The sequence below is a fragment of the Sinohyriopsis cumingii genome, chromosome 6 (genome assembly GCF_028554795.1).
Source record: "Sinohyriopsis cumingii isolate HCF-2022 chromosome 6, ASM2855479v2, whole genome shotgun sequence".
In the NCBI taxonomy this organism is placed as follows: Eukaryota; Metazoa; Mollusca; class Bivalvia; order Unionida; family Unionidae; genus Sinohyriopsis; species Sinohyriopsis cumingii.
In genome coordinates, this window is record NC_142966.1 from 140,867,445 (window position 1) to 140,879,622 (window position 12,178).

General features: G+C 35.6%; 1 protein-coding gene across 1 annotated transcript in view; it reads right to left on the reverse strand.

The window, feature by feature from the left end:
* Nucleotides 1-11,259, reverse strand: part of LOC149798130 (uncharacterized) — a 114,667-nt gene extending 103,408 nt beyond the window's left edge. Inside the window, exon 1 of the mRNA XM_089963220.1 lies at nucleotides 10,691-11,259. The gene's annotated coding sequence lies outside the window, so the exon portion shown is untranslated. The remainder of the gene's footprint in view (nucleotides 1-10,690) is intronic.
* Between the last annotated feature and the right edge of the window lie 919 nt (nucleotides 11,260-12,178).

The following is a 12,178-nucleotide window of genomic DNA, read 5'->3' on the forward strand; positions in this document are numbered from 1 at the left end:
TATGGACTCCAACTTCATTTCTAATTAGTTCTTTACAAAATAATTTCAATGGCATTTCACATAAAACTGCAAAAAAAAAAACTGATAATGGTGACGTCTCAAAAACATTCCGGGCAAAAACTTTGGCTGGTGCATTTTGTTTCCCCTCTGTGGTAGTCAAGACAAATTGTTCTGTGCTGCGGTAACCGATGTCTCGTAGCACATAACCTAACGGTTTTTTTTTTAGTACAGAGAGAACACAGTGAATATTTTAAACTACATCTAGCAATGTGACTTTATTTGTATAATAACGATCTGAATCCCCTTCCCCAAACAGTATTGCTTTTCCAGGTCACATTTGACTTCTATCTATCAGTGTCAGTCTTATGTAATACCTCTAAAATAGGGAGCAATCCTGATATAAATGTGACCACCAAATTGTTCTCACAATGAGAATGTCAGTTTGAATAACTTGTCCGCCTCAAAGTTGATAAGCAACAGAGATAAAGTGTCGTGTAATCTCGGTTCAAAACTTTACTTGGTTTATACACAAAGAATGTTACATACATCGTTATCTTCATAAGCGTTTAATAATCGATACGCCCGGCCCAAAAATTAACTATTCATTTATTTCAAATTAGGAAAATTTACTGGTCGCAATGATAGTAAAAAAAATCATTTCATTCAAATATATTGGCACTGATCCGAACCTTTGTGTAGTAGTGATAATAAAGGTTGGTAACTTGCACGGGTTTTATAGCAAAAGAAATACGTCGCAAAAATGTGATGGATAGAAGTCGATGTCTTTGTAGACATTATCGCTTCTCGGGTTGTATCGATTTTTCAGAAAAGTTACCTTGAGCTCGGACCAAGGTACATTTTTCTCACGATGATAATTGGGGGCGGGGGGGTTAACCCTTAAATATCTGGATGAGGTTATAGTGGTAGACAATATTATTTTTAACAGATTAGAGACCATAAGACCATGCTTATTAAGGGGAAGATGGAATCTGCGGTGACACATGCAGCAAATAATACCTGTGTATGAAGGGACACCTGACCATAAAGGACATGTAAAGGAATGAAAACCCTTATGTGAATGTCACTGATGCAAGAACATCTGATTAACGTGGACGAAAGACTTATTTCGACACGTATCTCAACTCTAACACATAGTCAGAATTCTGTACTAGATAAGACAGTTAAAACTGTAATCTTTCTCGCAGATTTTAGAATACACGTGTTCTCTCGTTAACTGCTGTCAATGAGAACAGTTTAATTCGAGACGTAAAAATGCCTGTCAGTCTTAACTGATAAGCACGCCTTAGTACATGCACGTGTACATATCAATTCGGATTGAATCAAGAAGTGTTTATCAACATAAAGGACACCTTATTATTATAGACAACCTTGGTGTCTTGCTTACCTTATAAACTGGGGGGGGGAGAGACTGGTGGTTATTACCTTCAATCACGATCCCATGAGGGTCGTGAATGTTTTTGGGGTTGTTTTTTTTTTGTTTTGTTGCCTACCTGATTTTTGTCATGATTTAAGTAGCAAACGAGATTCAAGAATTAGTGGAATTTCCATCGGAAATGTTGGTTTCCAAAACAATCTGTTGCGGAGTAGGTCAAATGGGTATTTGTATATAGAGAGAGGTTAGGTAAACAATTATTAGTTCCCGTTTATGATAAGTCTGCAGGATAATGTATAGATGAGTTCATATATAACTTTAGAGGAAGTATTTATTGAAATTATTAATTGGAATTACAAAGTGCTTATTCACCTTTTGGACTAAAACACTACTTTGGGATTTTCTTGAGAACTAATTCTAATACATTCTGGACTGTATCACTGTGATACATCAGGACATTAAAGACCATTGGACTTCATTCGGAACATTCTATACTTTTGGAATTGTGAAAGAAAATTTAAGATAATTTGTGATTTATAAGAGTCTCTGCAGTGTTGTGAATAGAGCAACGTCCGAAAAATTCAAATTGGAGTGTCAGATGTGTTCTGGAGAGGGGGGATAAAAATAGAAAACTATCACTAAAGGCAACCTATCTTCGACACAAAACTGGGGTAGAGTTAAATTTTGAAATGCCTATATTCAAAGATTGGGCGAAAACAAGTCGATGATCGAGCTCTGGGGCCTCCGCCTGACTACAAATTTGTGATCATTTACAAATACTGTAACCGTCTCTTAAATTCTCGTACCTTAGAGAGAATGTGTGTGTGTGTGTGTGTGTGTGTGTGTGTGTCTGTACGTGTGTGTCTGTACGTGTGTGTTTGTGTGTATGATTTTGATTTTTAACTTAGCTTTAAAAAATTTCAGTCATGTCGCTACAATGGCTGCAGTTTGGCAGTTTGTAGTTATGTCTAGCACTGGAGCATCATGCCGCAGACATTTAGCATGATGTCCCACCCATTCACATTATCCTGACACCAGGCCGACCAGTCCTAACACTAGCCTCTTAATGGTGAGCGTCTAGCGAGGCAGGTGTTATTACCATTTTTAAAAATCTTTGGTATGACTTGAACAGGGGTTCGAACCCCCGACCTCCCGCATCCGAGGCGGATGTTCTAACCACCAGGCCATCGGAGCGGTCTTATCTTAGAGAAATAAATAATCTGTTCATTTTATTAATCTTGTTGGTTTAGCTTCTTTCTGTTATATAGTTTAAGACCTATAGTCGTTACGATATGCATTAAATTACTCTGTTTCATACCTTTATATCTTTTATGGTTCATTCTTTCCATTTCTTTTACGAACTGCGAATACTTTTGCTAATTTTAATGACATGACTCTATACAGAAAGTGATACTGCAGTTAATTACTTATTTCAATGACTCTGAGATGGGTAAAGCCGACATTTGCGGAGTTTTAGGTTGAATTCCATCTAGACCCGTGGATTTGTTAGTGTTTGTTTTGATAATATTAATAGTATCAGGTAATGTAATTATGAAGATAATCGAAACTAACATAAGCTGTGTTAGGTTCCGTAAAATTTTACCTGTTAAGTGTTTGGGAAATATTAGTAAAACAAATGATGTTCAGTTGGATTGCAATATTGTGATCATCAGTGCAACTAGTATCATTACAGTAACTATCATTTCACATGGCCATGGACAAACTGGTTTTGTGGAAATTAATTCTCTCAAATGATTCCGATGGACCTGTTATCAGAATTTGAGGCCAGGGCTTATTTTAAAAAGGAAAGTTCATGATTTACAATGAGTGATTTGACTTTCCTCTGCTGTAAACTATAATTGGTGCATTCCTTACATTTATTACAGTTGTTTCGTTTACGTTGCGCATTAGCGATTTCATTTGTATAACATTCTGGTTGTTTTGATCATTTACTTCTTGTGAATTGTTTGGGTGCATGTTTTTTTAAGATAGTAAGAAAACAATGGTTCCCGGTAGACAAATTATAATTATTGCCTGTATTAGAGAAAGTTAATCAGCGACTGTTGGGAGAGAGTTCAGATAGAATTAATTTTCATAAAATTTGTAAAGCATCGGCATTGCATATTTGAGTGTGAAATGTTTGTCGTTGCGCTTTGTTGTTTATGAGTTGTATATCTGGGTTATTGATTACTAAAATCTAGTAGAGGTTGTCGGGGTGGTTAGTGTTGATATGGTTAAAGAGGGTCAAGCACAGGCTGTCACTCTTATATGAACATGAATTACGTCTGTAAAGTCGTGGAGTTGTATCAAATGAAACTATTTAGTGTTAGTTTCGGAGAGGAAATCAATATTAAAGTCTCCCACGATAATTACTTCAAAGTAAAAATCAAATGTGACCTCTGTCCCGCGTTCAAATTGGCCGGTCCATGATTAGAAAGTGTTTGTAGACCGGTAGGCAGAGCAGATATAAAAAGATTTACTATTAAAGGAACTTAATTCGAACCATATTGATTCCGCAGTGAATATTTCGAAATCAGTTCTTCTTCTGTACTTTAAGCTGTTTGCAACGTAAATGACTATTCCTCCTCCAATAATCTGGCCTCAATCTCGTCTTTGAAACTACGCTAACAGAACTAGCACAGTAAGGTACATTACAATGAAGAAATGTTTCTAATAGTCCAGTTACTGCAAGGTAGAATTCCTTGTGTATAGTAAATATTTTGGTAAGATGTGTCATTCACTGAGCTTAATACGTTGCCAAAATTTCTTTTCAAGCCAAAAGGTGAACAGTGTACATTTTTTTCCAATCGATGTAGGATCGAGGACACAAAAATAATTATGCGTCATTGTTTATGTGTTACTTTTTGGGCTCCTTTGAAACCTTTCTCAAAACCGTGTGACGTACCTATGAATAATGATTATTCCAACCTTGACTTTTTTATTTATCATCTTTGTCATCATTAGATTATTAACAACTAAAATCTAGCACGAGTTAAATAATTGTACAATTATGATATAGTGAACGTGAAAACGAGTCTCAATAACATTAAACTTTGCGTTATTGAAGTATATATATATATATATATATATATATATATATATATATATATATATATATATATATATATATATATATATATATATATATATATATATATATAGATAGATAGATAGATAGACAGATAGATAGATAGATAGATAGATAGATATAGATATATAGATAGAGAGAGAGATGAATGTGTGTGTGTGTGTGTGTGTGTGTGTGTAATAAATGAGAACTAAAGCTAATATTTTGGCGGCAAATAACACTTTTGATCTTCAGGCAGAGTTCTTTTTGCAATTTCATCTGTAGTAAGAAATATGTTTCAGTACAAAGCTTTGTTTTAACCTCTGAACCATTTCTACTGAATTACCCCCGCACGTAGCTTATGCACTAGTATTAAAAGAAAGCATGAAAGAAACGAAAGCACGATCGTACTGCACAAGTAAGAATGGGATATATTATCCGCAACACCTGTTGTTTTGCCAGAAGATCAGATTCAATGAATACAAAGTGGATGACACATTTTTCTTCAATCTGCTAAAAGTTTAAGGACAAAGTCTGAAATTGACATTAATGTTTAGCCAAATCGAAATTTGAGAGAAACCACAATCTGCGATGGCTCTTGGTTCTCAAAATCAAGAGAACGATTTCCATTACGTTCAAAGGTGCATCTGATATTGTTATCAAACCTGAAATCAAATGTTGGCGTTTGCTGCCTATTTAAAAATATTTAACCGGAAAACTGATCTTTATAGTTACCATCACTCTAATAGCTTGCATCTTTACCATTTTTTTCCATCAGTGCTGTGCACTTTATTCACAGCTGGAATTTCCTATTTGTTTATAGGAATGTCCTTCCAGATGTAAAATAATAATCTAATGCAGAGAAATCCGTTTTTGCAGATGGATAAATAACACTATCCTGCAAAGAGAAAGCTATGATACAGTTGAAAGTGCAAATAATTTTATTTACATTAGCTTTGTTCTAAGCGTTGTGTATGTTAACTGTGCATATGCGTGTGCTTTTTTTAAAGTCGTGCCTTTAAATTTCGTTGGATACAGAACATTCCTCAAGACATGCAAGTTGTAAGACAAATATACCACTTCCCCCTCCCATCGAGAGGGTTAACTGACAATAACTAGTTTCTGCTGAACTATGTCACTATACAATGAAAAATTATTTACATGAGTAATTTGTAAGACCAGGCAGAACGAAGTTTTTCAGACCGAGATTTCGTGACTCAAATCACGTTCATCCTTTTGAGTAAAAACACATGTAGCTTCAATGAATTAAAACTTTGTCTTCACAAATTAACTTTTAATTTAATATATATTTCTCTGTGTGTGTGTGCGTGTGCGTGTGTGTGTGTGTGAGTGAGTGTGCGTTGCTTGTATAGTGGAAGATGGACTTTAAACAACATTGTTATGCTCTGGTAACCAAGCATGGGTATTGATTACAATTTTGTCGGAACTGAGATAAAGGATACATTAAGGATCACCAGTGAAAGCACATATGTCAACGTCATTTATATAAAGGACATACGTCAACTCATTTATACAAAAGACATATGTCAACATTTTTTTTACAAAGGACATATGTTAATGTCATTTATGCAAAGGACATATGTCAACGTCATTTATACAAAAGACTGATGTTAACGTAATTTATACAAAGGACATATGTCAACGTCATTTATACAAAGGACACATGTCAACGTCATTTATACAAAGGACATATGTCTAACGTGGACGAAGGTAACAATATCTGAAGCTGAAACATCTTTCACGCTCACCAAAATTAAAATCCAAAATAATTTGGATATTACAGGAAATTTCAGGGAAGGTGTTTTTTTGCTCGCAGGCTGCTCAAGAACCAATGGTTTATCTGACATAATTTATCTGACATAAACCGTTACTTGACATAGTCAAGACGTCAGGTTTAAACGACGTTAAAATATTCAGTTTAGAATTAAGAGGTGCCACCCATTAATTCAGTCAAAGAAGTCGCTCGTAATTCCGTTCTTTTTCTGGAACGCTCCAAAAGTATACATTCGACAAATTCTGTTAAGTGACAAATTTAACAATATTTGCACGTGACGCACAAACTGATTCGAGAGGGAATGAAGAGTGGTAAGCCCGCTTTACTTTAAAGTGGATCTGAGAAGGAAAAGCGTTTATTATACAAAAGATAACACTCAGGTAAATAATGGTGATTAGATGGGGTTCTTGAATACTTTGAGGCGCGAACTTGGGCTGAAGACAATCCGACATAGCGTGACGTAGACTTTTAGGTTTACAACGTTGACGTCTTCAAATCTTGTGTTCCAGCTTTCGACTGAAATCTGTTCACCCACGGATGTAGCCTATAAACATCAGATTAATTCGTTTTAATGGAATCTAACGATGGTTTGGACCAGTATCTTTTCAGATTCATTATTATTCAGATGATTTGGCTTATACGACTTTTTGCAGGCAACGGTAGCTTTGGGGCTTTACGGTATATCTTTTGTACTCGTTTATAAGCCAGGTCAATCTACAATCTGCATAGTCCAGATCTTCCATCGTAAAATGCGCCAGCAGATCTGGCTCTATGATGTTTGTTAAGAGTAATCAGTAGAAGATACAACATATACACTTATATGCCGGCGCATTATGCTACTGCAGATCAGAGTCTCAGCTCTTTGCAGTCGGATTTTACTTAAAAGTGTGTATACATGGTATCTTAATACATTCTGTTATTATTTGGTTTTGCTTAGAGTAAGATGATATATTTAAATGCACGCGCTATACGTGTGGAGATCGCATATACTGTATCCATGTCCGCACGTTCTATCGCGTACCGTCAGTCGCGAAATTTGTTTACGTTCAAACACTTTTGAAGGACTTTATGGATTGAAACCACGTTTATGATGATGAAAACCACAGTTATGATGATGAAAACCACATTTATGATGATGCCTTGGATTAAGAAGCTCTAAGTCAAGTTCGATGTTCAGCATTTTTCGACAAAATATAATGGAGTTATGGCCGGTTTGTCTTTAGAACTTTGCCCTATAACTGCATAATTCTGGGGTGTACACATATCCAAGTACACATTTCTAACACAATATGGTTAAGAAGTACATGTGCATGCACATTCCACGAGGTACAGGCATTGTTTCCACAAAGGCAGGATGTTTATATCACGATGTACGGAACTTATAAATTTGTATTAACTGTTAATTAAAAGTACGTGTAAAAGTAATGACCAGTAATAACAATTAGAAATGAGAAAGATATTTCACGAAACCAAATCTAATTAAGATCCATGATGGGCAGAAATGGAGGAAGAAAAGGAGGCTTCTGTGAAAGAGTTGGAAGATATACCAAATTCAGCTAGTTGGTAGCTGAAAGGCATCAATCCGCCTCGCCCGATGGATCACCTCCAACTCTTTTTGTTTTCCTTTTCTTAACGAAAGTTCCTTCAATAAACAAAGAATCATGAAAACCAAACAATTTGATCAATTACAGCCTGCCCAAGTACAAACAAGATATAGCAATGTCCAAGCAATATAGCATAACTATACATAGCAAACACCGGTCACCAAGAGGTCCCTGATAGGGAACTTGGCAAGGAAACCAGACAAAAGGTACAATACCTTATGGATGGTAGTACACTTTTAGGCCCAGAAGCAGAAGAAAAAAAACAACAACATAATCCTGAAAAGGAGTCTGAACAAGTACGCGTCCATCAAAATAAAATGAATGAACCTAATCAAAATTATGTAAAAGAAAAACCAAATTCTATTCCATTTTTCTTACACAAAACAACATATCATGGGGGAAAAGAACATTTCAAATTCTTCCTAACTTTCGGAGCAAAAGGGGTCACATTAATGGTCCCCAGGATTTAGGATATCTGGAGAGCGGATAGGTGTCCAAAACATCTAATTATATCAGCAGCAGATACCTCTACACTAATTGCAATTTCGTTCAAGCGGAACTTCTTCAATACTGATAGCAAATTACGTGATTTAATAAATGGGTGAATGATATGTGTCGTTTGTGGTTCTTTCGTGGAACAACACACATTGCATTCATGTCTGTCATTTCTAAAGAGACGGGGATTTTTCTTGGTGATGGTGCGTGATGCTGTGTAAATTGAAGCGGGATATTACGATTTCTGTCATCACTCCAGTGGTGGCCTGAGGGTTCAAGGCTCACGCGAGTAATATTCCTTAGCGTTCTCCTACCTTGGCGCCCGGAGGCAATGTTCTTTAGTAGCGCCCCTATATTGCTACATAGAACAGCTTTTATGTCAATTGCCAACCTCTCTCCTCCGCTCCTAATAAAACTTTTCGTGAAGAATTATCACCCGTTAGACTAAGGTGCATTTGAAATACTAAAAAATTTCGTGAAGAATTATCCCCCGTTAGACTAAGGTGCACATGAAATACTAAAAAATTTCGTGAAGAATTATCCCCCGTTAGACTAAGGTGCATTTGAAATACTAAAAAAATGCAGCTCCAACAAAACAGAAGTTCCCGACGGTGACCCCTTTGCCTGGCACCCGGGCGCAATTGCCCCGACCTCCTCTCGCACCGCCACTGCATCACTCACTATGTTCTAATACCAACAGACTTCCTGATTTGGCTTCTTTGGTATCATAGCTGGGAAAGCACGTTTCTTATGTTAGTCTGCAACAGTTGTGTATGTTATCGCATAAACATTCGAACTTCCGTTCCAGACCAAAATAATCATACGTCGGTTGTAACGTATTATTATCAATAATAATAATAATAAATAAATAAATAAATAATAATAATAATAATAATAATAAAAATAATAATAAATTATTATTATTATTATTATTATTATTGCATTACATTTTACATAATGCAGTATGGTGTTATATATATATATATATATATATATATATATATATATATATATATATATATATATATATATATATATATCTATCTGTGTGCGTGTGCCTTTAATACGATTTGTACAGAATTCATAGTAATCACTTTAAAGAAAAAGTACATTCATTAGGACTGCAAGCTTTCAACCCTTAGGCTAAAAAGTAAAAATTTGACATTTGATGCAAGAAGAAGTAGAGAATCAGAAGTCCAGCACTGGATTAGAAACATTTACATCCTAATAGTTTCCCACTTAGACACTTTCAAATATATGAGCATGGAAAAGATGACTGCCTTCAAGACAAACATATTGGGCATAGCTAAAAACAATACCATTTAGAAAGTGTTCATTTATAAAAAGTACAGAGGAATGAAGTTATTCGCATCGTTATTTTACACAGTTTACGATATATAATTTCAATGGAATGAGCTAACGGTGTATGCAGTGTCTCTGCAAGCCATTGGCCAGTAGTCGACCACATGGTGATAGTATTTGTACCAGTAGCAGTGATAGTAAAAGCAATAAAAGCAGCAGTAGTAATGGTGGTGGTGGTAGTGATAATAATAGGAGTTGCAAATGTAGATGCAGAAGTAATACAAACAATAGCAGGAAACACAAGAATAAGTACAATTTTGGGTTACTTCTGATATGCTGTAACTCCTGAATGACAGAATAGTACTAAGCACAAACCCACTTTAAGTAAAGTATGTATGTATGTATGTATGTATGTATGTGTGTGTGTGTGTGTGTGTGTGTAATTGTTAACGGCACATCAACACAATCAAGGCAATAAAGCGACAATTAAAAGCTAAGTTCTAAAGATGTACAGAAGAAAAAAATGCAAAAATTACTGTATGAAGAAAAATCATTCCAAACTAAACGTAAGCACATAATCCGAAAATATACGAGTTAAAAGGTAAGTATGTTCAAATTCTTTAAAAGGTTTATGAAATAAAACAGACATAAAATAAATTTAAAATAATAGGTAGTAGGAGGAAGAGGAGGAGCGGCAACAGCAGCAGCAGTCGGAATAGCAAAACCAATAGTAGTAGTGGTAATAGTAGTAGCAGTATCGATAAGATATAGGATATACCTTCTTGTGGTATCTCCACACATTAGAATTTATTTTAAAAAATGTTTCCTATTTAATTTATAAATAAAACACTCCCTGTGTTATCAACAGATACCGAGAGTAGGGCAATATTATGATTAAGTCTTGTTTCTTCACGTTCTTCTGATGTATCCAAAGCGATCAAACAGTCGTAAAATATAACTGCAGGACACTGATATCACAAATTATAAAAAGCAATAATAAATTCTTTCAAAGGTTCGGATCAAAATGTACTTACCTTTACAACCTACGTTAATAGTCCGGCGTACGTTATCGAATGCAGTCAGCTTGAGTAATAATATGGCTAAATTTGTTATTAAGATTGCCAGTCATGACGTTCTTGTCTCATGCTGAAGCTGAGTAACTGAACGAAATGTTTCCCGATAAATCAGTGAGCGCAATGAAAGTATTGTAAAATATAATCCAAAGAGAATATGTTCACTTTGTTAGAGCTCACAAACGAAACGCTTTCACATGCACCTCCAATTTTAAAGTAGCTCCGGTGGTTGTGCACTCATCTTAATATATGCACGCGCGTAGCAAGGCATCTGTCGACAGTTGTAATGATGCGGCGCGTGCTAGCGTCTCCAAGATAAATTTCAGATTATCAGAAAGTTTTAAACTCCGAACCTGGGTCAAACGGAGGTCACTGTGTGCTCCGACATAACTGCCTTTACAATTTCTGCTTTTAGATTGGTACATATACTTCGTATGAGAACAGACGGATGCGTCTTATATGACTTAATCCGTCTACCCATTGAACCGTTTGCTCTCCATCACAAGTTCAGGATTGTGTTTGTCTTTTCCCCTCATAAAACTTGGACGCGATTTACTAAACAGATAAACAGCTGGTAGCTGAACAAAAGGAAGCCCCATTACTTTATGCACATCAGTCGGGCTCGTTATCAATAAGCTTTTCTTTCCGAATTTAAAGCCACACGGACCAGGTCTTTAATTAAAATAAACTTTACCTCCACGTGCGCGTTCTCGCGAGCGTAAACTTAACTATGGAAAGGCGTGAAAAGAATGGTAACGGATGTGTGTTTTAAATTTTGAATATGGACTAAGTCATCGTTCATACTAAGCAATTTTGTGTGGTTAAAAAGGGCGAAAAAAAGGAACGTGATCAATATAAATGACCAAGGTATAAAATAAAATGACACACACCATCAGAACTTTACTTCAATAAAAAAGTGGAAAAGTGAACGAGAAATTTGCACTCAGTTAAAACGTACCTGATCGCATGTTTGGAACAAAACTTTCAGCACTAAAATGATCGTTATTATACTGCTAAGGACAGACGATTATTTTTACAAGTGAAATTTAATCTGAAAAGAATCGCTGGTTTGGTTAAGTCACAAATATTATAATTTGGATTATATTAAATACTAAACTTTATTTTAAAAAGTAGAATATGTAAGTAATATTAAAAAAGAAAGGTTTGATGGAATAGATAATCTGCGAGTTCTGATGAAATACAGTATTTAACACGGTCACGTTCACGCAGCGTAAATGAGGACGGGGGTGTGGGTGGGGTGGCGGATAGACAACTCGTTAATACGCAAGATCAGCACTAAAACAAACGCCAAGACAAATCGATTAATACCTTTTAATGGGTTCTATTTTTAGGTTGGGGTGGGGAGGGCATAAGTACAGCACTGAATCAAATGTTATCACTCAGGAAGAACACAGATTTAATTGTGATTTTGTATGCCTTGTTACAAAA